The following is a 24,508-nucleotide window of genomic DNA, read 5'->3' as shown; positions in this document are numbered from 1 at the left end:
ACACTGAAAATAGAAATTGAAGAAAAGACAAATAAATGTTGTTCGAAAGTGAAGGAATGACAGTAAGGAATCCTCCAACTTGGCGAGACACTTTCAGACAAAAAAAAAAAAAGCAAGCCACTCTCTATCATTTACACAGGCTTTTATTCAGGCTGTACTCAGCCCTTCTCCTCCCTCCATAGCTATTCTCTGCCCTGTCCGGATCTCAACCGACAGCTTTCATAAAGCAAAGAACATGGCGGTGAGGTCGCAGGGTGGTTATCTACAGGGAGCATTGTGCACTGGTCATCTTCCTAGTTATCTACAGTGGGATCTTCTGTGCACTGGTTACTATCTAAAATGGGATCTTCTGTATACCACTGTAAGGATGATCAGAAAAAGCCTTCCTGCATTCTGGTCAAGGCATACTGTAACCTCCAAGGGACCTAGAACAAGTAGCATCAAGGAAAGTCATTGTGCAGGCTTGAATAAGATGGAGGATCAAAGATGGAACAGAACAGAGTCCAGAAAACAAAACAAATAACTAAGTACATATGGTCAATTAATTTATAACAAAGGAGGTAAGAAAATACACTGAAAAAAGGATGGTCTATTTAACAAATGGTGAAAATGCAAAAAATCAAACTGTACCACTTCCATAAACCATATACAAAAATTAACTTGAAATGGATCAAAAGCTTGAATTAAGACCTGAAAACATAAAACTCCTAGAGGAAAACAGGCAGTAAGCTCCTTGACATCATTCTTGGTGAGGTTTTGTTTTGTTTTGTTTTGGATCATCCTCCAAGGTAGTAGTTACAAAAATGAACATAAATAAGTTCATACCAAACTAAAAAGTTTCTGCACAGCAAACATTCAACAAAATGAAAAGGCAACCAACTGAATGACAGAAAATATTTACAAATCATGTATCTGAGAAAGGGCTAATGTCTAAAATACATAAAGAAGTCATAGAGCTCAATAACAACAACAACAATAAAAATCTAATTAATAACTGGACAGATGCTAGAAAAAGAATGAACAACACCGCAAACAGCAGAAGGAAGAAAATAATAAATATTAAAGCAGAAATAAATGATACCGAAACTAGAAACAACAACCACCAATAAAGCAAATCAATGAAACTGATAAACCTCTAATCGGACTCATAACGGAAAGAGAAAGAGAGAAGGAGGATTCAAACAAAATCACAAATGAGAGAGGAAAAATAACAACCAACACCACCAAAATACAAACAACTGTAAGATGATATTATGAAAAATTATATGACAACAAATTGGACAACTTAGAAGGAATGGATAAACTTCTAGAAACATATAACCTACCAAAACTAAAGAAAGAAATAGAAAATTTGAACAGACCAATTACCAGCAAAGAAACTGCAACACTAATCAAAACACTCTCAAAAAACAACACTCCATGGCCAAATGTCTTTTGTTAGGCAAACCCTTCCAAATATTTAAACAAAAGTTAATACTTATTCTTATCAACCTATTCATGAGGCCAGCATTACCCCAATACAAAACCAGACACAAAAACAGATTTGGCACTGGCACAAAAAAAGAGAACTATAACCCAATATCTCTGATGAGCATAGATGGAAAAACCTTCAACAAAATTCTAACAAATCAAATCAAACAATACATTTTAAAAAAAGCATTCACCATTATCAAGGGCATTTACTGCCAGGATGAAAGCATGGTTCAATATTTGCGAATCAATCAACTCATCATGTCACATCAATAAGAGAAAGGATAAAACCATATGATCATTTCAGTAGATTCAGAAAAATCATTTGACATTGTGCAACTTGCATTCATGATAAGAACCCTCAACAAAATAGGTTTAGAGGGAACATACCTCAACTTAATAAAGGCCTTATATGAAGAAAACTCAGGAAACATCATACTCGAGGTGAAAATACTGAAAGTTTTTCCTCTAAGGTTAAGGGCAAGGCAGCACATCCACTATCCCTGCTTTTATTCAACAGAGTTCTGGAAGTCCTAGAAATAACAATCAGACAAGAAGAAATACAAGGTATGCAAATTGGTACGGAAGAAGTAAAACTTACACTAATTGCAGAGGGCATGATACTATATTTATAAAACCCTAAAGACACCGCCAATCTGATAAATGAATTTAGTAAAGTTACAGGATACAAAATCAATGTACATAAATATGTTGCATTTCTATACACTAATAAGCAGGATAAACAGAGAGTAAGAAAACAATCCCATTTACAATTAGACCCACAACTGTAAAATACCTAGGAATAAACTAAACCAAAGAGGTGAAAGACCTATATTCTGAAAAGTATTTAACATTGATGAAATAAAGGAATATAACACAAGGAAATGGAAAGATATTCCATGCTCCTGGATTAGAAAAACAAATACTGTTCAAATGTCTATACTATCCAAATCAATTTATAGATTAAATGTAATCTATATTGAAATAATATCATTTTTCACAGAACTAGAATAATCCTAAAATTTGTATAGAACCACAGCAGAACCCAATTACACAAAGCAACCTTGGGAAAACAAAAACAAAAACCTGGAAGTATCAGAATTCCATATGTCAAGTTATATTACAAGTCTGTAGTAATCAAAACAGTATGGCACTGGCACAAAAACAGACATGTAGATTAATGGAACAAACAGAATGCTCAGAAATAAACCCACAATTATATCGTCAATTCATCTTTGACCAAGGAAGCAAGAATATACGATGGGAAAAGACAGTCTCTTCAACAAGTTGTGTTGGGAAAACTGGAGAGTTATATGCAAAAGAAACTGGATGACTGTCTTATAGACTACACAAAATAAACTCAAAATGGATTAAGAATGTAAATGTAAGATACAAAACCACAGAATTCCTAGAAGAGAGCATAAGCAATAATTTCTCTCACATTGGCTGAAGCAGTGTCTTTCCAGATGTCTCCTGAGGCAAGGGAAACACGAACAAAAATAACTACTGAGACTACAACAAAACAAAAAATTTTGCACAGCAAAGGAAACAACAAACTAAAGACGACCTCCTGAACTGGAAAAGATATTTGCAAATGGCATGTCAGGAAAAGGACTAGTATCCTATATACACAAAGAACTTAGAAAAGTCAACAGCAAAAACAAAGCCCCACAAGTAATACAATTTAAAATACTGGCAGAAGACATCAACGGACCTTTCTCCAAAGACAAAATGCAACTGACCTTTCTGCAACAGACACATGAAAAGTGGCTCCACATATTCTCACCCCTCAACACACACTCTCTGGAATATCATTTAGGCGTAAAAAAAGAATAAAATCTTGCCATTTGCCATGACAAAGATGGCACTAGAGAATATAATGATAAGTAAAATCAGTCAGAGAAAGACAAGTACAACTTTACTCATATGTGGAAGAAACAAAACAAATGAACATAGGGAAAAAAAGGAGAGAGAGACAAACCAAGAAACAGACTCTGCTAGGGAGAATTGATGGTTGCCAGAGGGGAAAAGGGTGGGGCGATAGATGAAGTAAATAACAGGAATTAAAGATCTCATTTATCATAATAAGCACTGAGTAAGGTATAGAATTTTAAATCACTATATTGTACAGCTGAAGCTAATATAACACTGTTTAATGGAATTTGTAAAAACTTTAAAGTATATTAAATATAATAAAATTAAAAATGTGCAGAGAATCTGAACAGACATTTTCCCAAAGAATACATGCAGGTGGCCAACAAGCACCACCTGCTGTGAAATGTGAAATGTGAAAGACATTTAACAGCACTCATCATCAGGGGAATGCAAATCAAAACCACAGGGAGATGTCGCCTCACTCCAGTCGGAATGGCCAGCATCCTAAAGATACGAAATAACAAGTGTTGGCAAAGATGTGGAAAAAAGGAAATCCTTACACACTGTTGGTGTTGATGTGATCACTATGGAAAACAGTATAAGTTTCCCCCTGAAAATTAAAAATAGGACTACTATATGATCCCCAATTCCACTTTTGGTTAATTATCTGGAAAAAACAAAAACACTAATTCAAAAGGAAATCTGCATCCCTTCGTTCACTGAAGCAGTATTTACAGCATTATTTGCAAGGCATAAAAACAGTCTAAGTGTCCATGTATCCATCAATGGATAAAAGAATAAAGATGTGAGAGACACATACTCACACACCCACACACACACATGAATTACTACTCAGCCATAATAAAGAATGAATCCTGACCATTGCACAACATGATGGACCTTGAGGTTATCACACTAAGTGAAAGAAATCTGATAAAGATAAATATTATATGATTTCACTTCTATGTAGAATCTAAAATACAAGCAAAAAACAAAACCCATACAGAGAATAGACTGGTAGTTGCCAGAGGGGAGGGGTCTGGAAGGATGGGTGAAATGGATGAAGGGTATCAAAAGGTACAAACTTCCAGGTACAGACTAAATTATGGGGGTGCAATGTACAACATGATGACTATATTCAATAACAATCTATAAGAAATTTGGAAGTTTCTAAGGAATTAATCTTAAAATGTCTCATTATTTAAAAAATGTCTCATTATAAGGGAAAAATTATAACTTTGTATGTTGGTAGATGGTAAATTAGACTTATCATGGTTATCATTTTTCAATGTGTGGAAATGTTAAATCATTATGTTGGCCACTGAAACTAATATAATGTTGTGTGTCCATTACTGTTCAAAAAGAAAAATTAAATGTTAAAAAATTTAAACATCCAATTTACCGTGTTTGTAAAGTATCTTTTTTTAAATATTGATTTACTACAGAGGGGCACACAAAGAGGGAGAGAGAAACCCAAGCAGACTCCACACTGAGGATGGAACCCAACATGGAACTCTATTTTGAGATCCTGAATCAGAGCCTGAAACCAAAAGTCAGATGCTCAACCAACTGTACTACCCAAGTGTCCCATATTCTGTAAAGTTGTCTTTAAAAGTAGCCCAACATCTAGGTTGTAATGACATGGCCCTGAAAATAGCAACAAAATTCTGGCACAGTTTTTGAACATAAATAACTAAAATAAAATAGACTTCAAATTCCTTTAAAAGCCAACTTCCAAAACAATAATAATAATAACAAGAAAACCCACCCCTAATTAAAACAAACAAAAACAAACTCTGGTTTACTTTTTCTTGAAATCTGCCATTAATTACTTCTAATATATACTTAAGTTCTAAATATACCTCCACTAATATTGAAAACACGGGTCTGAGAACAAAAGTAAAGACAAAGTGAAATATACTCCCCAAGACTTCTTGAATATGTTAAATGTACTAAGTCTTAGGGATTATGATATAACATTTATACCTATAACTTCATGTGATTGCTATTGAAAATGTGCATTTGACCCTTCTGAAATAATGTGCATGTAATCAAAAAGTTATCATTGGTGTTTTAATTTTCCAACATTAGGTTTGTTGTAATTAAGAGAACTGAAATATTGTATATACATTTTTTGGAATGAGCTAAGTATTTTAAAATTTACAATAGAAGCAAATAATTAAGCCCATATCTTCTAGGCTTAAGCAATGTTTTAAAGGCTAAATTAGAAACTAAAAGCTGGGTTTTGCTCTAAAATTGAAAAACTAGACAATGGGTGATGAGAAAAGTAGCCTCTGCACTGCTGGCAGTTATCTTTGCAAATTCACCCGAAGTTAACCTGAAAGAAGTAGCCTACTATGGTCTTTGGTTGTTTTTAAAGAAGAATCAAACATATTCTATGTGTTAAATCATTGATCCACTCAACGATTTTACCTTTAAGAGGGCTTGTAGAGTTCACTATTAAATTATCCTAAGAAAACATCATGAATAAATTCTTCTTTAGATTAAATAGTTAAATTATTTTCAAAAACTTGGTGCAGTTCATGAATTAAAAAATAAAACTTGCTACTGTTACATACATGAAGCATTGCACTAGATACATCTCAGGAGGTATGTCCCATTTTTACTATTTTTCTACATTATCACTGTTGTCATTGCCACAAGTGTCACCTAAAAGCCCATGTATAAATCATGGCTATTCAAGTAAGCTTGGTTATAGGACTGCATCTCTTAGGTACAAATAAATATTTTGTTCTATCTTAAGATATTTCATCAATAGAACTAAGATAAACCAATACCCCACTAATACTTCTACAAAGAAAAAAAAACTGAGTAAATATACACCTTCATGTTGTTAAAAATTAGGATTAGCCAACATCATTTTCTATCAAAATTTATTAAATTAAAACCAATTCTTTCTTAGGATGGAAGCTGAAAAAAAAACTCCCAATGGCCAAAACTAGAATAGTTTGAGTTACAAAATAAATAAGGATAGTTTAGGATTATCATCTAAAGAGTAAAATAAATGCCCATGAGTCCATAAGACATTCCCATGATATAAAGAATGAATTAATAAATAAATGGGAGAGGGGTTCCTGGCTGGCTGTCAGTGGAGACTGCAACTCTGCAACTTTTGATCTCATGGTCTTGAGTTTGAGTTTCACCTTGGGCATGGAGTCTAATTTAAAAAAGAAGAAGAAGAAGAAGAAGAAGGAGAAGGAGGAGGAGGAGGAGGAGCAGGAGCAGGAGAAGGAGGAGAAGGAGGAGAAGACGGAGAAGACGGAGAAGACAGAGAAGACAGAGAAGACGGAGAAGAAGGAGAAGACGGAGAAGAAGAAGAAGAAGACGGAGAAGAAGAAGAAGACGGAGAAGAAGGAGAAGATGGAGAAGAAGAAGAAGAAGATGAAAGGAAAGAAGGGAGGAAAGAGAAAAGAAAAACAAAAGAGACAAAAGGGACAAATCTTCCTTTCAGAAAATTTCTAAATAATAAGTATAAAAGAAGGGAAATAGAAAATTACTATTAGAACATTGCACTAATGGTTCTTGTAGGCAAGTAAGAAAAAAGTGCATATTTGCATGACCTCAACCACTGCCCACCAAATACAGTTAATTTGTAGACATTACAAATTCCTTGATACTCCTTTCTCTAGGAAGTAGTAAATTCCTTTCCTCTTCTGCAGGTCCTGAATTTAGCAAGTGACTTGTAACAAATAGAACATGAAAAAGGAGGAATACTGATTTTACAGTGGGGACACCTGGCAGACACCCTCTTATAAACCAGGTGATTATGATAAACCAGGTGATTATGATTATGATATCAACCATAACAAGTGCAGTTCTCCCGTACTTCTTGATAGAACAAGAACACTTATCTCTGTGGTATTTTTCACACACACACACAAAAAATCTAAAACCCCAGCCCACCCCTGAGAAAACATCAGAAAAACCCATGCTGAAGGACTACAAAGTACTAGATCGATACTTCTCAAAAGTTCAAAGGCTATCAAACATAAGAAAAGACCAAGAAACCAACTTATATTAGAAAAGACTAAGAATATGTGTTGAAAAAGATGCATTGTTGTATCCTAAATTGAATCTTGGATTGGAAGGATGTTGGGGAAAACCTGGTGGAATACAAATAAGATCTGTGGTTTAATTAATAATGGTGCATCACTAGCAAATTCATTTTGATATGTCTATGATGGCTATTTAAAATAACACTAATTGAAGCTGGGAGATGGGTATACAGAAACTCTCTGAACTATCTTTACAACTCTTCTGTAAGTCTAAAGTTACTCTGAAATAAAGTCATTTTTGTTTTAAAGAATAGGCTGTTAGCTCTAAACACCTATTTAGATACATATGACAAGTCATCTATGGGGGTTCTTGCATGTAGATGTGATGTAACCACTCTAAAAGACTACTGGTCAAGAACTGTAAATAATCATTTTTGTCATGAAAAAATGTTTTTCTTATGTCTCAGAAGTTGCAGAGATAACATGGCATTTTTTGATCTAGATTACAGATTTCTACATATTTTTGTGCCTAAATGGATGGAGGTAGGATGGCTAAATATTTTAAGAAAATAAAGCTTACCAATTAAAGACAATATTAACTGTGTCACCTGGCAATATTTATTATTCCAAAATCTCTTGACTTCTCATCCTCATAAATTTTACTATATTTATATCTTATTGGAATAGTATCAACTTTTTTTAAGAGTGTTTGGTTTTTGTTTTCATTTTTCTCATCCTGCTTTAAACAAACCATCTCTGCATTTTCTTACAGTTCCCACTTCCTCATAAATCATGGAACCCAATAAAACTGGTTTTATCATAACCAGATTAATCATTTCAATCTTATCACCTTGCTTACAATCCCTGACAGGCAGCCTATCATTCTTTAACTTTACACAGGTGTGCTATCCATTTGGTTCCGTCTGGAGGCCAACCGTGGTGGCAATGACCTCACCCACTGTTCATTTTTACAAATCCAAAAGCAACCTACTACATCTTTACTCAAGTCAATGTGAAAGAAAAAAAAAGTGTAAGTAATACAGAAATATACATATACATGCACCTACTTATATACACATATATAGAAACATAGCATAAGACTACCATCTATTTGCAAGGGTATATTTCATAGCTTTGGGCAAAAGAGTGTCTCAAAGCTCAATAACTACCATACATATTTTTTATCTTAATTATTAATTACATTTATAATTATTACTAGTAGTAGAGTTATTTATTTTACACCTTCTACAGAGAAAAAACACTTCCAAAGTGAGCTAATAAACCAATTGTTTTGTTACAGTCTTGGTTGATGTAATTGTGCATTTTACACACCTCACCGCTTTATACAACCTTTAGGCCATCAGTTATAACTTATGTTAGTGCAGATAACCATTTATTTCTATTACTCCGTGTAGTTCTTGACCTACTTTGGGAGTCAGATAATGAGACAGGTGGAGGAAGAGGAGGCAAAGACCGAGGGCAGAGGTCTGAGCCGAGTGAGAAGATGGAAAGAAAAGGGGAGAAGAACACTCGAGAAAAGAGAACAACGGAAGTCTGACTTCATGATACGCCAAGGTCTGAGAATAATGAAACCACAGTTAGTGAAATAAGTCAGCAGGAAGGGGGCACTCAAGATTCTACATTGGTAACTGGTCTTTTGTAGTGAAATAATAGCTTTTGAAATGCTATTATTCTGAGATCAGAATAATAAGGAATTTATTACCAAGGCAAATACACATTTTGGATGTTCCTTGTCCTGGGATATCAATTGCCTGACAATTTTTTAAAATATTTTGGCTGTATTAGTTTTATATATTTCTGTTTAAAAATTACCACAAAATTTAGGACCTTATAGCAATGCACATTTGTTATCCCAGAGTTTCCATGGTTAAGGACAGAGTCCCAGCAAAGCTTAACTTGGTTCTCTGCTCAGGGTCTCACAAGGCTGCAGTCGAGGTATCCACTGGCTTGCATTTTCATCTTGAGACTCAACTGGGAAAGGCAAGCTCCCTGACTCACTCAGGATGTCCACAGGACTCCTCTCCCAGCAGCTGACACGAGATCCCACTTACTCAATGACTGTTGGCAGGGGCCACTTTCGACTCTGGGCAGCCACGTGCAACTCTCCATAAACCAATGACAACACAGCTATTTGAGTCTTCAAGGCTAGAAGGAGAATTTCTTGCTTCAAACTACAAGATAGAGTCTTACCTAACGTAACAATTGCCAGAGTGGCTTTCCTGTCAACTTCACCATATTCTACTGGCTAAAAGCAGTTACTGGTTCCACCCATATTCAAGGAGAGGGGAATATGGAAGTGGGGTGACTCGTTGGAGGGTCAGGGGTCACTGTAATTTGTGTAAATATAATAAAGTCCTATATTAAAACTCTCATTCTGAATCTCATAAATGTTCTTAGGATGCTAGAGCTAAGCATATTTACACTGAACTACTTAGAAAAATACACAAACATATGTACCATTAGGGTTAAACTTTGTTCAATTAAGAATAAGCTGCTTCACTTTTATGATATTTCAGTGCATTTATTGGTGTAAGATGGCTGCAGTATTTCAAAGAAAATCTTTGAAAAAGGGGATTATGTTTTGCTTTCTTTTCAATTCACACTCACTTCACATGTTTGGAAACGTTCTGCAGGTGCCCTCACTAGGAAAGCATATGATAGATACCAAGCTTCACTCCATCTTCTGCTTCTCTGAATCAGGATTTACGTGTTGTAGGGCTTTAAGGAATATTACCATTACAGTGATTCCTTCTTCCATTTTTTTTTTGGGGGGGGGGGGCTTTGTTTTCTGTTTTATTTAGCACTGAACTGGCAGCGACAAGGATGGTCTGGAGGACGGCAGAGGCCATTCCAAATACGTCTTCGACAAGGCTAGACATAGTCTTTTGGGCTGAATTATGTGCCCGAAACTTCATAAGCCAGCACCTCAGAATGTGGCTATCTTTGGAGACAGAATCTTTAAAGGGGTGATTAAGCTAAAATGAGGTCATTTGGGTGGGCTATAGTCCAATATAACTGGTGTCTTTAGAAGATGAGGAAATATGGATACAGAGGCAAGACCTCATGAAGACACAGGGAGAAGACAGCCATCTACAAGCCATGAGAAAGGCTTCACAAGGAACTCACCTGTTGTCACTTTAATCTTGAAATTCCTAACCTTCAAAACTGTAAGAAAATGATTTTTTTTTTTTTTTTAATTTAAGCAACTCAGCTAGTGGTTGTTTCTTTTGGTAGCCTGAGCAAACAATATACAACACAGGTCCATGCTTCATATAAACCCCGTTTTTTATCACAACTTGAACCACCCAACTTTTGACTAGTGATGGGGGTTGTCTCCATCAGCCTGTCAGATGCAAGAACTGTAGCCACATGCTACCCCTGTGGCTGCCCCAAATACTTCAGCCGAAGCTACACAAGCTCTCCCGGTCCTAGGCACTGGCCTCACTTTCCATCAGGATGCAGACGGGGGAGGAGAGAAGATGATGTACAAATCGTTACAACAGCAGCAGCTAAAGCCTGTTCTGTGAATGACCAGTAGGACTCAGTATTAAAAAAAAAAAGGTTCAAATGTGTTTTCTGTTATGAATTAAATCTGGGAATTTACAGAGTAGAAGGGTCTCCACACTTTAATGGAGTCACATGGGTTGATAACTACAGAAGTAAATGTTTAGTTTAATTTTGACCATCACCAGATCCAGAAAGCATGGAAAGTTTCATTAGTAATTTAACTTAGAACATAGGGATTAAGATGTAAGGGACAGTACTGTGCAGGGCGAGGGGGGTGGTGGTAAAGTAAAACGTTAATATTCTGACAGGGCCGATGATTTCCATAGCCCTCCTGAGGGATGTTATTATTTATATTCCTAATTAAGACCTGTTGCTCCAGCAAGAGATTCTCATGAGAAATCAAATGCTGTTTTACTAAGGCCTTGAAGCATTCCGCTTACAAACGTATTTTGAGCAGTGAGCCTTGTATCATTCCTGAACGGCTCTTCACAGTGGTCTGCCACACGTACCCTGGATCTCCACTGAAACTTGCGTGCTCAAATAGTGCTGGGCTCTTCTTTGATGTTGCTTTGTCTGCTCCCTGCCCCAAGGTTAGAAGTTAATAAACCTGGAATCCAAACAGTAATTTAAACTGTGTATCTTTTCTGCTAAAGGAACCCTAGATTTCCTAGATTGTTTTTTAATAAGTTTTTTCCTAGACTGTTTTCTTGATGAAGACATCAAAAGAACTCTAGCTCTAGAAAGGCAGTGATGAACTATGTAATATTTTGATACCCGTACGATAATAGTTTATAAAACAATCACTTTTATAATTGTTACATCCAAATATACATGTTCCAAAGGCCTTACAATCATTCTATGCAAATATACATGTTCCAAAGTCCTCATAATCATTCCTTGAGAACCAGGAGGAAAAAATAGGAAAATTTCTGTGAATTCTTTCCACTTGAAATATAACTTTCTGGCATGGTTAAGTATCTGAATATAGCACATATAGTTAAAATAGACAAGCTTTCCAAATTAAGAGAACAAAATAAAATGTTCTGTATCTTTTCCCACATACCCTATTTTTGTGATATTAAATGCTCAGATTTCTAGGAATATATAAAATAAAAATGTTGGTGGGAATACAACTTTTCCTCTAAATGTCTATCCAGTACATCCAATTAGGTTTAAAATACAATGTATCACACCTTAGCAAGACACAGGATAGGTCATTTTTGGGGCACCTGGGTGACTCAGTGGGTTAAGCATCTGCCTTCGGCTCAGGTCAGGATCTCAGGGTCCTGGGATCAAGCCCTACATCACATTGCATCAGGCTCTGCTCAGCAGGGAGCCTGCTTCCCTCTCTTTCTCTGCCTTCCTCTCTGCCTACCTGTGATCTCTCCATCAAATAAATAACTAAAATCTTAAAAAAAAATAGGTCATCTTCAAGAGTTTATGAGATTGGGATGTAAGTGTGATAGTCCAAACGATACAACTAAATGCATGCATTGTTCTCAACAGACATTCTCCTGAGACAACTAATTTACCCCTCATGCCTCAAATGCAGCTGTGGTCTTTAATGATTACTTAATCCAGATTTTGCATCAGTGAAAGCACCTGTCCATTACTGAGAAAGTAGTCTTTTCAAAATGATTATAAAAGCAGTGTAACACAAAAAACTTTGGAAAGGAAAATGAATATAAAATGAAAGAATTATGTTGATGGGCTCACATTTATTTCCCTGACGTGATTTTAATATTTCCCACATCTTTATATAAACAAATGTCTTATCCATCAATAACATATATTTCAGAAGATTGTTAGGAATATCATATAGAGAAGGTTACAATCTCCCCTATAGGAAATGTTAAAATGTGAATAGCGAAATGTCAGGTAAGTTTCTATATATCATAGGGCATAACTACACATAAAAATGTAAACAGAAAACTCTATTTATTTAGCTCACCAGTTATTTCAATTAGTCTGCTGTTAAGTGTAGGTTCTTTAGTTCCTAACTCTTTGAAGATGATTTTATAAGTCTTTATCATAAAACTTCTCCATAGGTTTATACTTTAAGTGGTAAAATTGGGATTAATTGAAGAGCACTGAAAAAGAAGCTAGTAGCTGACTAAAGCAGGCTCTGGAAAATCCCTTTGCTAGTGAAGAGCCTGCTCTGACCAAGTTTCAAGGCCCTTAGCCTCTTGCTTCGTCTGCAAATCGGCCCTGTCACCTGACTTCATAGCTGCTACTCTGTCCTTTTATTCACTTTGCTAAATAATCTCTCCTTAGCAAACATTATAGACTTGAAATAAGGAACAGAACTTCCTAGAACATGTTATTCATTGTTTCTGACACTTCTAAAAAATGTTTCATAACTGGGTTTTATTATTTACAGAAAAAGTACAGAATTAAATGAAAATGTGCCACTACCCTGATTTAAGGATTATATCATTTTCTTCATATATAGGTACGTACAGATTAAATAAAATACACAATCTATTTGCTCATCTGAGTGTATTATTTAAAGATGTATTAATAGTGCTAATCTTCATAAGAAAAGTCTACAAATTGGTTTTATTTCCCTTTTTTTCATGCTTAACTCTCTGTGTATTTAGGATTAAGATATAGGTTATATTTTAAGTTAATTAGTATATAATTATGGTTTAATTATTTTGTTAATATAAGACAAAAATTATATTGACAAGATTACATTTTTAAAGAAATGATGCAAATTAAATATTGTATTTCGTAATTATCTATATGTTGGGTGATAAAGACCCTGTACCCATAAATAGGCAAATACCAATAATGAAAGTTCATAACTGAATTACTAAATAAAGGTTTTGATAGTATGTGAAACAAGTCTTTAATAAGTTAAACATTTAAAGTTTATTATTAAAAAGATTTGCATTTTTAATTCACATTAAAAATGGTTTTTTCATTCTAGGAAAATAATTAAGGTAATTGAAGAAGACCACATAGTAAAATTACTACTTTAGAAGTCTCTGCAGAATCAGACCTATAAATACAGAGAACTGATGGATGCAAAGGAAAAGAGTGGAGAGATGCGCAAAGTGGTTGAAAGGGAGTAGGAAATACAGACCTCCAGTTTCGGAAAGAGTAAGTTACGGGAATAAAGAGCATAGCACCAGGAATATAGTCTGCGACACTGTAATAGTATTGTATGTGACAGATGGTAGCTACACTTGTAGTGAGCATAGCATAATGTTACAGACTTGTCAAATCACTATGCCGTACACTTGAAACTAATGCAACATTATATGTAAACTATACTCAAAAATTTTTAAAAATAAAATTCATGGGGCACCAGGGCGGCTCAATCATTAAGTGTCTGCCTTTGGCTCAGGTCATGATCCCAGGGTCCTTGGATCAAGTCCTGCATCAGGTTCACTGCCCAGCAGGAAGCCTCCTTCTCCCTCTCCCTTTCCCCGGGCTTGTGTTCCCTCTGCTGCTGTGTCTCTCTCTGTCAAATAAATAAATAAAATCTTTAAAAAAAATAATAGAATAGGATAAAATAGAAAAAAATAAAATTAAAATAAATAAAATTCATTTAAAAATCTTTGTACATTCTTGGCATCACAATAAATTTCTACTTTCTTTGTGAAGACTGTTTGATACATTTATCAAAAAAATTGAAAATAATTCACTGACATACTCAATAAGTACTTAATCTTGGGGTGGAGTCAATTCACATGAACACCATGTTTTTTGTTGGAGTGTATTAGCAAGGGGAGCTAATACACTAATACACATTAGCAAAATTGAACTGATAGTGAATATTCTTTTTCTTTTCCCTGAACTTTTCCCAAGGTTCCAGGCATTGGAACCTACCTACTACGCATTGTATCCGACTGTCTGAATATGACTTGCTGAATGGTAGATTTTACATTATTCTGCTCCTCAATGGCATGACTTCCAGAACCTGAATTTGGGTAACTGAGCATGGATAAACTCACCGAAGGAGTCAGTGTCCCCAAGGTGCCAGAGCTAATATGGCACATTCTTTATCCATCTTTCCTCTCCCTGCTTTTGGTTCTAGTCTTGTTTGCTGATGTTTTGGACACAACTAAATTTGGCTGATATTAGTAAAGAAGAGGCCATGTGAGCCATGAAAGAGCAAGAGAGATTCTATTCTGCCTTGATCATCGTCCATCACTTTGTCATTTCGATCTTGATGGCTGATCCCTCAATCCAAAGTAATGTTGTAAAGAGAAGAAAAAAAAACATCATGATATAACCACGGCACAGGGAGATAATTGCTGTGAAAGTCACATTTTGATAAGTAGGCTTTAATTTGTTTACTTATCAAAATAGGAACTTTGCAGTAAATACAAACGGCCCACATTTATGATACAAGTGAAATACTTGATAATACTATTCTAGATAATTCACTCCTGAATTATTCCATCTACATTTATAATACAATTTGGTTTTTGCTTACTCATTATCATAAAGACAAACATAATATGAAGAGAGTGTAAACAGCACCAAACACAAGTGAGTAATAGCAATGATGTGACAAGACTTTGAAAAGCTAAAGACCTGTCTGTTTTTATAACTCATGTGCTAAGTGGAGAAAATACAGAACTTTAAACCTTTATAAACTGAGTATATTTCATACATAAGTATCCGTGTAAATAAATACAGTGGCAGTAAGAGGAAATATGGCAGCCTTAAGTTTAAAACTAGTTTTGTTTTTTCACATTTTGAAGATTAAATTCTGTCTGATAAAACATACCTCTCTTTGGTCAAATACGGTGGCAAAGCATGTCAGCTTCCATCTTTAAAAAAATAAGGAGGTATTTTTATACAAATGTGATCATTTTTCAATTATACATATATTAGAATGTGTCAACTTCAACTTAAGGACAAAAAAAGTAATGACTGCATAAAAAAAACTATAGAGAAGTAAAAATTAACAAAAAAAGTATCAGAGGGGCTCCTGGGTGGCTCAGTCATTAAGCATCTGCCTCTGCCTCAGGTCATGATCTCAGGGTTCTGGGATTGAGCCCCACATCTGGCTTCCTGCTCCGTGGAAGTCTGCTTTTCCCTCTCCCACTTCCCCTGCTTGTGTTCTCTCTCTCACTGTGTCTCTCTCTGTCAAATAAATAAATAAATAAATCTTTAAAAAAATGTATAAGAAAACAAAAGGAACAACTAACATACAGGTTGATATATTTCATGTAAATTTTTATCCTTATGTACTACATATGCACTTATATTTTTCAGACTTACATATACCAATAATAGAACATTTTAGTAGGGATGTAAAAATGATCAAGAATATATTTATTTAAAGCAAAGTTAATTTGCAATATGCTGAGAAAGCAAAAACAATTTTATATCCCAAAGTATTTTGGAAATCACTAAATCTTAATCCAGCAGAATGTGTTTGCCTTACCTAGTGCTGCACTTCTTCAAGAAATATTATTTGATTAAATTATTCTCTTAATTAAAAAGAGAAAACCAATCAAAAAGAATCAGTATCGTACTCAGAATTTATAACTGTATAACCTACACCCACACATGTGCAGACTCCAATCAATGTCCTTTTACCTTTTACCAAATATGCATGTTCCATATGCACATTTTTTTTTTCATATGAGTGGGTTTTTGGAAAAAAGAGCTATTCTCAGTCTCAGATTGAATTCTGAAAGTAAACATCATTCAGCCTTGGTTCCAGTATCTTAATCCAATCATCAATTAAATAACAGATCATGAGTTAATCATTATAGTCTGTATACAACTGATTAATTGCTTTCCAGTTTTAGGAATTTGAAAATATAATAATATTTTCTTATTTATTTATTTATTTATTTATTTATTTGACAGAGATCACAAGTAGGCAGAGAGGCAGGCAGAGAGAGAGGAGGAATCAGGCTCCCTGCTGAGCAGAGAGCCCAATGCAGGGCTCGATCCCAGGACCCTGGGACCATGACCTGAGCTGAAGGCAGAGGCTTTAACCCACTGACCCTCCCAGGTGCCCCTGAAAATATAACGATATTTTCAACCACTGCTAAATCAATCCATGAGTACTGGAACCTCCGGCTTAAGGTAACAGCTAGGAAAAAATGGTGTTTCTTTGCTTTTGGCAAATGATTTCCACCACCTGGAAAATTTACAACTAGCCATTTTTTTAATTAATTGTTTTAAATATTTTTATAAACATATAATGTATTTTTATCCCCAGGGGTACAGGTCTGTGAATCACCAGGTTTACACACTTCACAGCACTCACCATAGCACATACCCTCCCCAATGTCCATAATCCCACCCCCTTCTCCCAAACCCCCTCCCCCAGCAACCCTCAGTTTGTTTGTGAGATTAAGAGTCACTTATGGTTTGTCTCCCTCCCAATCCCATCTTGTTTCATTGATTCTTCTCCTGCCCCCCAACCCCCCACGTTGCATCTCCACGTCCTCATATCAGGGAGATCATATGATTACAACTAGCCATTTTACTTTGTGTTTTAATTTTGTCATTTCTGTAGGATATAAACTAAGGAGATATGTTGAGTCTGGCATTATCCAAAGGATGAGAGGTGGTGGTGTGAGGTTTCTCAGTATGTCATGACATAAAAGAACCCCAGATCTAATAGCATGCGTCTGTAGGTGGTTGTAGTAAGACCATTTTCAGACTCTCAATTTGCTTTTAGAACTTTAATCATCGACTTGAAATATATCCTTATATATGTAGGCCTCTTGCTGACTAAATAATTGTAAAAATGGATTAAATAATTCTGAAAGTAAGGAAGAAGTATGGTTACAGTTGTTTTTCTGGACTATTACTGCTTCCTACCTTGAAAATTTGCTCAAATGGGTAACTCATTACCAATTAGCCCCAATCCTGTTTTCTTGTTTTAACCCTTCAGGCTAAGTGTCTTTGTGTGTTTCAAAGGACAGTCCTGATCAGAGCTGCTACCTGCAATTTTGGGGAAACAATGAGGAGAAAAAAAGCATTAAAGTTTCCTTGAGTATGGGAGATATAGAGAAGACTCATCATTATATCCTAACCATAATAGTTAATAAAGTAAAATAGAAGATAGAATAAAAATATATTACTGAATGGTAATATACATCAAGAAGCTCAGTGTCAGGTGTTATAAAAAGGAGAGCTACAATTTGCATTGATAATAGTTATGTTGATAGATATGATATTTGGACATTCGGAGCAGAGAATATTCATGTCCAAGTGATATCAATCATAGAAAAGCAATGTTATTAATTAAAACAATGTTAACTCCTTGACATTAGCCCTTACTGTGTTAAAATATGGCTATCTTGTCTATACAAACATATTTTTTCTGTAATTTAAAAATGTTATCCTATTGTCTTGTGACTTTCATTATGGCATATTAGAAATCAACTGTATATCTAACAACTGTTGATTATAAAAATATATATATATATATATCTTTTCTTGATTGCTGTTTTCACTATATTTTTCTTTTCAATTGGAATTCTATATATTCACTTAGATCAGCTAGGTAATTGATTCCTTTTTTAACTATTCTAGCTGGGAATTTTTTGGTGTTTTGTCATCTGAAGATTCATAATTTTTATCATTTTAGAAACATTTAATTATCTTCAGAACATGTTCTCATGTCCTCTCTTATTTCTTATTGTAATAAAAATAAAACAAGTTAAAAGAAAGAAGCAAAAAATTATAATTTACATGTAGGTCAATATATTTTAGGCATACTTTTATAATTATATACTGTGCAAATACTTGATGCATTTTGGAAGCCTAATGTATGTAAGGAATTGAATATGCAGGAGGGAAATGAGAGTTACTAAGAATAATTACCAAGAATGTGTTGTTGTTTTTAAACCATGGTTTATTTGCCATACGTCAGGCATGTTGACTGTTGGTTCTGTGTCTTATGTCCCTTAATTAACTTTTTAAAATATCTTCAATCTGTGACTTATCCAGTCTACATTTTGGGTAACTTTTTACTTCTATATTCCAATCTGTAAATGCTTTATTCCTTTGTTTAAATCTGTAAAATCTGTCCATTAGGTATTTCAAAAATAAATTTGCTTTACTTTTTAATGTCGGTCTTTATTTTAGTATATTCTTGAAATTAAATGTAAAAAATCTTACTGAGGAGGGGCACCTGGCATCAGGGCATCAGCCTTCTAATGGTTCAGTCCATTAAGTGGCCTATTCTTGGTTTCAGATCAGGTCATGATCTTGGGGTCCTGGGATCAAGTCCTGCCTCGCGCTCTGAGCTCAGCGCCAAGTCTGCCTGAGTTTCTCTCTTCCTCTGCATCTCCCCCTGCATGTATGAGCTCTCTCTAATAAATAATTTTTAAAAATCTACTGAGTATCCTTTCATTCATCTTTAGAATGAGAAAAGTGCAATTTTCATACCGTTTTTTGTAAAAGTGGTAGAAAGCTGATCAGAGATTTCTTAGGTAGTGTGAACAAAGAAGTAACCAGTGAAAGTACAATATTTGAAAGAGATACAAATTGAGGGACTGAGCATGTGGATATCTGGTGGAAGGGTCTTCTAACTTCGAAATGTGATAGAGCAGCATTTTTAAGGAATAGGACACAGCGTGTATATTTTATGTGAATTCATGGAACTGTGTGAGAGTCCAAGTTAATGGGTGGGGAAAAAAAGAATGTAAATCGGAAGCTCCAAATTTAGATTATTTTTCTTACCTCTTTTGTTCCTTTTTGTTACATTTATTCCTATTTTGTGTTTTAAGCAACACTACAAAAAGTATTATTTTTAAAAAATCTAATTTTTATAAGTCTGTGTTCTTATAAAAATATAACTTAGGTGAAGATCTTGTTCCATTAAGATTTTTCTAAAATCATTCAGTTCCACGAGCTAGTTTTCTTGTGGACTACTGAGGACTTTCTAAATAAACACTCATGTTACCTGTAACCTGAGATAATTTAATATCTTCCTTTCTGAAATTTCTGCCTTTATTTTTTTGCCCTCTTCCACAGGAAAGGACTTAACAGTATTACACTGATCAGAGTTAGTGAGAGTGGATGTCGTTTCCTTGTTATTAATCTTATTAGAAGTTATTTAATATTTCATAACTAAGTAAAAAGCTATATGAAAATTTTATACAGATGCCACCATTCTTGGTCATATCTAGTATCAAGCTATATTTTCAACACTGTCATTCATAACTTACATTATTTAAAGAAAATTTTGCTTTTATAGTTTTTGAAGTGTTCTTTGTTGTTAATGTGCTTGCTTTATATATATATATATATATATATATATATATATATATATATATATATATATATGGCATCTGTTTTTGTAATTAGCATGCAGTATCCTTTATTTTTCCTGATGTTGTAATTTTTTACTTTTCCTTCAGAGGTTTTCTTCTGCTCAGTACATTGCCCCCATTTCTATTAAGCTCCATTTTTCTATTTGTTTGGGGTTGATCTTTTTCCTTGAATACAAAGGCAATAAGGAAGAGAAGGTAGAAATCTAATTGTTCAATATTAACTTATCACAAAAGTTATACTATTTATGTTACATAAACTTACACATATGTATATGTGTGTATATACAGAGAGAGAGGGGAAAAATTATGTATTTATAATTATACATACATACATATGTATGTACATATATAGAGAGAGACAGTGTGTGCACACACAAGGGAGAGTGCCCTATAATATTCTAGGTGGCAGTGGGGACAGAGCAGTGAACAGAACGAAGCAAGGGGACTAGAACTATATAGTTAATATTGTGATATGTGGGGAAGTCTAAGTAGAAAAAAGGAAAGGAGGAAAATAGGAAGTAATTAGAAAGGCATTCACGTGCTGGCCCACAGTAAAGTAGGCTTGGAACTCAGCAGCTTCTTTGAAGGACGCATAAATAACTATTGATTATAGTCTGTTTTGTTTTGTTTTGCTTTAACGTAGACATATTCCCCAGAGAAGAACACTCCATCAAATGCCAGAACAGAATTAGCTTGGTTGCTAGAATTCTGGAGGTCCAACAGGGCAATAGGGACTCTCACTGTTCCATATGCATACATTTATTCAAACCTCCCTCCAACAGTGCAGCACTTCCCTCCTAACCCCTCTATCACTGGTTTCCATTTTTCCTGAATCCCTTAAGCTCAGCCTTTCTGAAGATTCAGGTTTTCATCTTTTGCTACAGACTGGGATAGACAACAGTGGCTGAGAGGGCCCGTTGCTCAATCATCAGTTCAGCATTTCAGAAACACATGATTCCTCAGTTTTCAGAGACTTTCAAAGGTAGTGCTGCAAAGAGGCTGACTTTTTTTTTTTTTTTTTCCTCCATGAGAGACATTCAGGATTCAACTTTCTTTGCCTTGCTAACACAGTTCTCATTTACCCAACAGTCTTAACATTTTCCAAAATGTTGTTGACATCTCTCTTCTAGTGTTGTCTCCTTTCCTGGAGACATTTCCCTCTTTTTCTTTGTGAGGGTTTGAATCTTTTCTTCATTTGCTGTTGTTTAAGTGAATACTGAGAAGGAAGATAGGGAAAGTGTTTGTGTTTCCGCTATGTTATTTGTACAATTATTCTAGAATGCAAATTGGATCATTTCCCTCCTACAAAAAATCCTCCTTGGATTCCTATTCCTCTGAAGGTAAAGCTCAAACTCTTCAACAGTGCCTTCAATGTGCTTCCTGAGTTGACAGCTTTAATAGTCATATAGTAACTACAGTAACTGTGTGATAGTTACAGTCACAGTCTATAGTAACAATTCTGTTACAGTTACAGTCATAAAGTAACTACAGTAACTATGTTCCAGGTGCTATATTAGCTCACTTAATCTCCAAAACACCCTGTTAGATAAGGACCTATTTTTAATCCCTCTTTTACCAGTTCAAGAGATAGGCTTCCAGAAGTTATCTTATCTACCCAAGATGATACTAATTGGCCAGTTACTGGACCTAATGAATTTAATCAGATTCCAGACTGATTAACATGCTGATTTTCTACACTATTCAACAGCTGCTAGGACGGTGTGGTATGCTGTGGTATGAAATAGCACGCAGTAGTAGATAAATAACATAGTGAAGGATAAGCCAGGATAGGAAAGGATAGGATCTGGCAAAAGTGTGTGCGGAACAGGATACCTGGAGTACAATGTTTGTATCTGGCTTAATCACTTACCACGTCATGACTCATTGAACCTAAATTCTATTTAACCAGAACTCCTTTCAGCTTTTCAATTTTTCCTAAGTTCTCATCCTTCTCCTTTCCCAAAGCACAAATCAGGCACAACTCCAGGGATATGGCATAAAGCACATTCGCCAACACCCCACCCGCCCAGCAGCTCTTCTTCATCTTTAACTTAATGTTCCAGTTAAGGAAACTTCATTTCTATGAAGCACTTAATCACAATATACAGCAATCACCTACAATATGCCTGCATTTCTGTTAGTTTTTGTTTCGTGAAGGATCGTGTGTTTCCTCGTTATAGCCTCATTACCTTCATTGTCCTGGGAAGTGCCCAGTATTTCTTAGTGAGATTATAATAACTGTATTAGTTTCCAATTGCTGCTGTAACAAATTACTACACGCTTAATGGCTGAGACCAAAATCTGGTTCACTAAATTAAATAACTGTGGCAGCGAGGATGCTTTTCTTTTTGGAATATGTGTTACTGCCTTTCCAGTTTCTCTTACCATTGGTCTGTGGGGTCAAGTCTTTCTGATATCAAACTACCTGGCGCTGATTCTTGTACTTTCCTCTTTAAAGAGACTTCGATTATAATAGGTGCACCTGGATAACCCAAGATAGTCTCCTTATTTTAAGGTCAGCTGATTAGCAACTTTAAATTCCACCTGCTCCCTTGTATCATATAACCTAACATAGTCACAGGTTCCTGGGATGAGGATGGAAACATTGTTCCGTGTGCATGCACACATGTGCATACCACTGGGAAGGGGGAAGAGCATTATTACACTTGGCAACATAAACAATACCAATCGGCTTACCTAGTCTGAAGAAATAATGTGTTTTATATATATTACCTGAATTAGTCTTCATAAATAGTCTTTCAAGATAGCTATCTTTAACTCAGATTTGAAAACAGTGCACAAACTTTCACAGCCCTAAGTGCCTAAGACCTAGCAGTAAGCACCAGGACCGTGATGCAATGCAAAAGGACGATCCAATGTTATTTGCCTTTTAATGATTTTTTTTTTCTTCTGCCCAAGGTTTCCTACCCCTCCTCACAGGATTAGCAAGGTATCCTATTGCTCTAGCACTAATTTTATTCTGTGTCATGCACTGTATAGGATTCTCTATCAACGGGGCCACAAATGGTTTTCCTGAAACCGTGATCCTCCATGGAGCCAGCTACCCAAGCCTTCCATTGCTTTTTTTTTTTCTTTTTTGTCCTACGCTGTCAAAACACCTAATCTAGTACTTTGCCTGTGCAGCACTACCTTCTGACCATTATTTAGTATGCTTTCTAGTTTACAAGATGATTTTATATAATATGCATTAAATAAAAATATATAAACATGTATCTAATATAAACATTATAACTTTATCCAAATCAGAAATACCTGTTTTAGAGATCTGGAAAAGAAACTGAAATCTAAAGAACCATAGAGATGGATGATAGAGAATGTTGAGAGTTGACATTCCTCAACAGATCAACTGCCCAGATCAATATGCTCTCTTACTCTTTGCTATATGCCCAGCACCTAGCCCCCACAATGTGTATTAGATACCATATTAGGGTATTGCACGGCCTACAAACTAGGTCGCTTAAAATGACACATGTATTCCTCCACAGCTCTTGGAACTAGAAGTCTGAGGTCAAGTTGTCCAGAGAGCTGTGCTCCCTCTGACACGCCTCTAGGGAAGAAACTTCCTTGCCTCTTCCCAGCTCCTTGTGGTTTAATCTCATCTATAAACCTCCAAGTTCCTTGACTTGCAGCTTCAGTGCTCCTATCTCTGCCTCCATCATCACTTGGTGTCTCCCCTGGTGAGTCTGTCTCTGTGCTGCTGCTGTTTCTTCTTTCTTTTTCTTCTTCTTCTTTAAAGATTTTATTTATTTATTTATTTATTTGACAGACAGGGATCGCAAGTAGGCAGAGGCAGGCAGAGATTGGTGGGGGGGGGGAGCAGGCTCCCCGCAGAGCAGAGAGCCCTATGTGGGGCTCGATCCCAGGACCCTGAGATCATGACCAATCCAAAGGCAGAGGCTTTAACCCACTGAGCCACCCAGGCGCCCCTGTCTCTGCACTTCTTATAAAGACACCAAACATTGAATTAAGAGCCCATCCTTGTCATCTATGACCTCATACTAATTTAACTAATTTATATCTGCAACAAACAACCCTCTTTCCAAATAAGATTACATTCTGAGGTTTGGCAGGGGGTGGGGAGGTTCATCCTTTAACATATCTTTTGGGAGGATGCAATTAAACTCATAATAGATATTGATATAATTAATAGTTGGGTAAATTATGTAGCATATAAGCGTCTGTTTAAAATATTAAGTGTAATACATGCAGACACAACAAGTTTGCCAACTCCACTCTGAACTACTAAAAAGCAGACTTGGCCTGTGCTGTATACCAGTAAGAGTGGACCTTAAAAATAGAAGACCCACGATGCAGAGGCAGTAGGGATGGGAA

This window comes from Mustela putorius, unplaced genomic scaffold (genome assembly GCF_011764305.1).
Source record: "Mustela putorius furo isolate JIRA1106 unplaced genomic scaffold, ASM1176430v1.1 tig00000835_pilon_pilon_pilon, whole genome shotgun sequence".
NCBI lineage: Eukaryota > Metazoa > Chordata > Mammalia > Carnivora > Mustelidae > Mustela > Mustela putorius.
Note: the sequence above shows the minus strand (reverse complement) of the source record.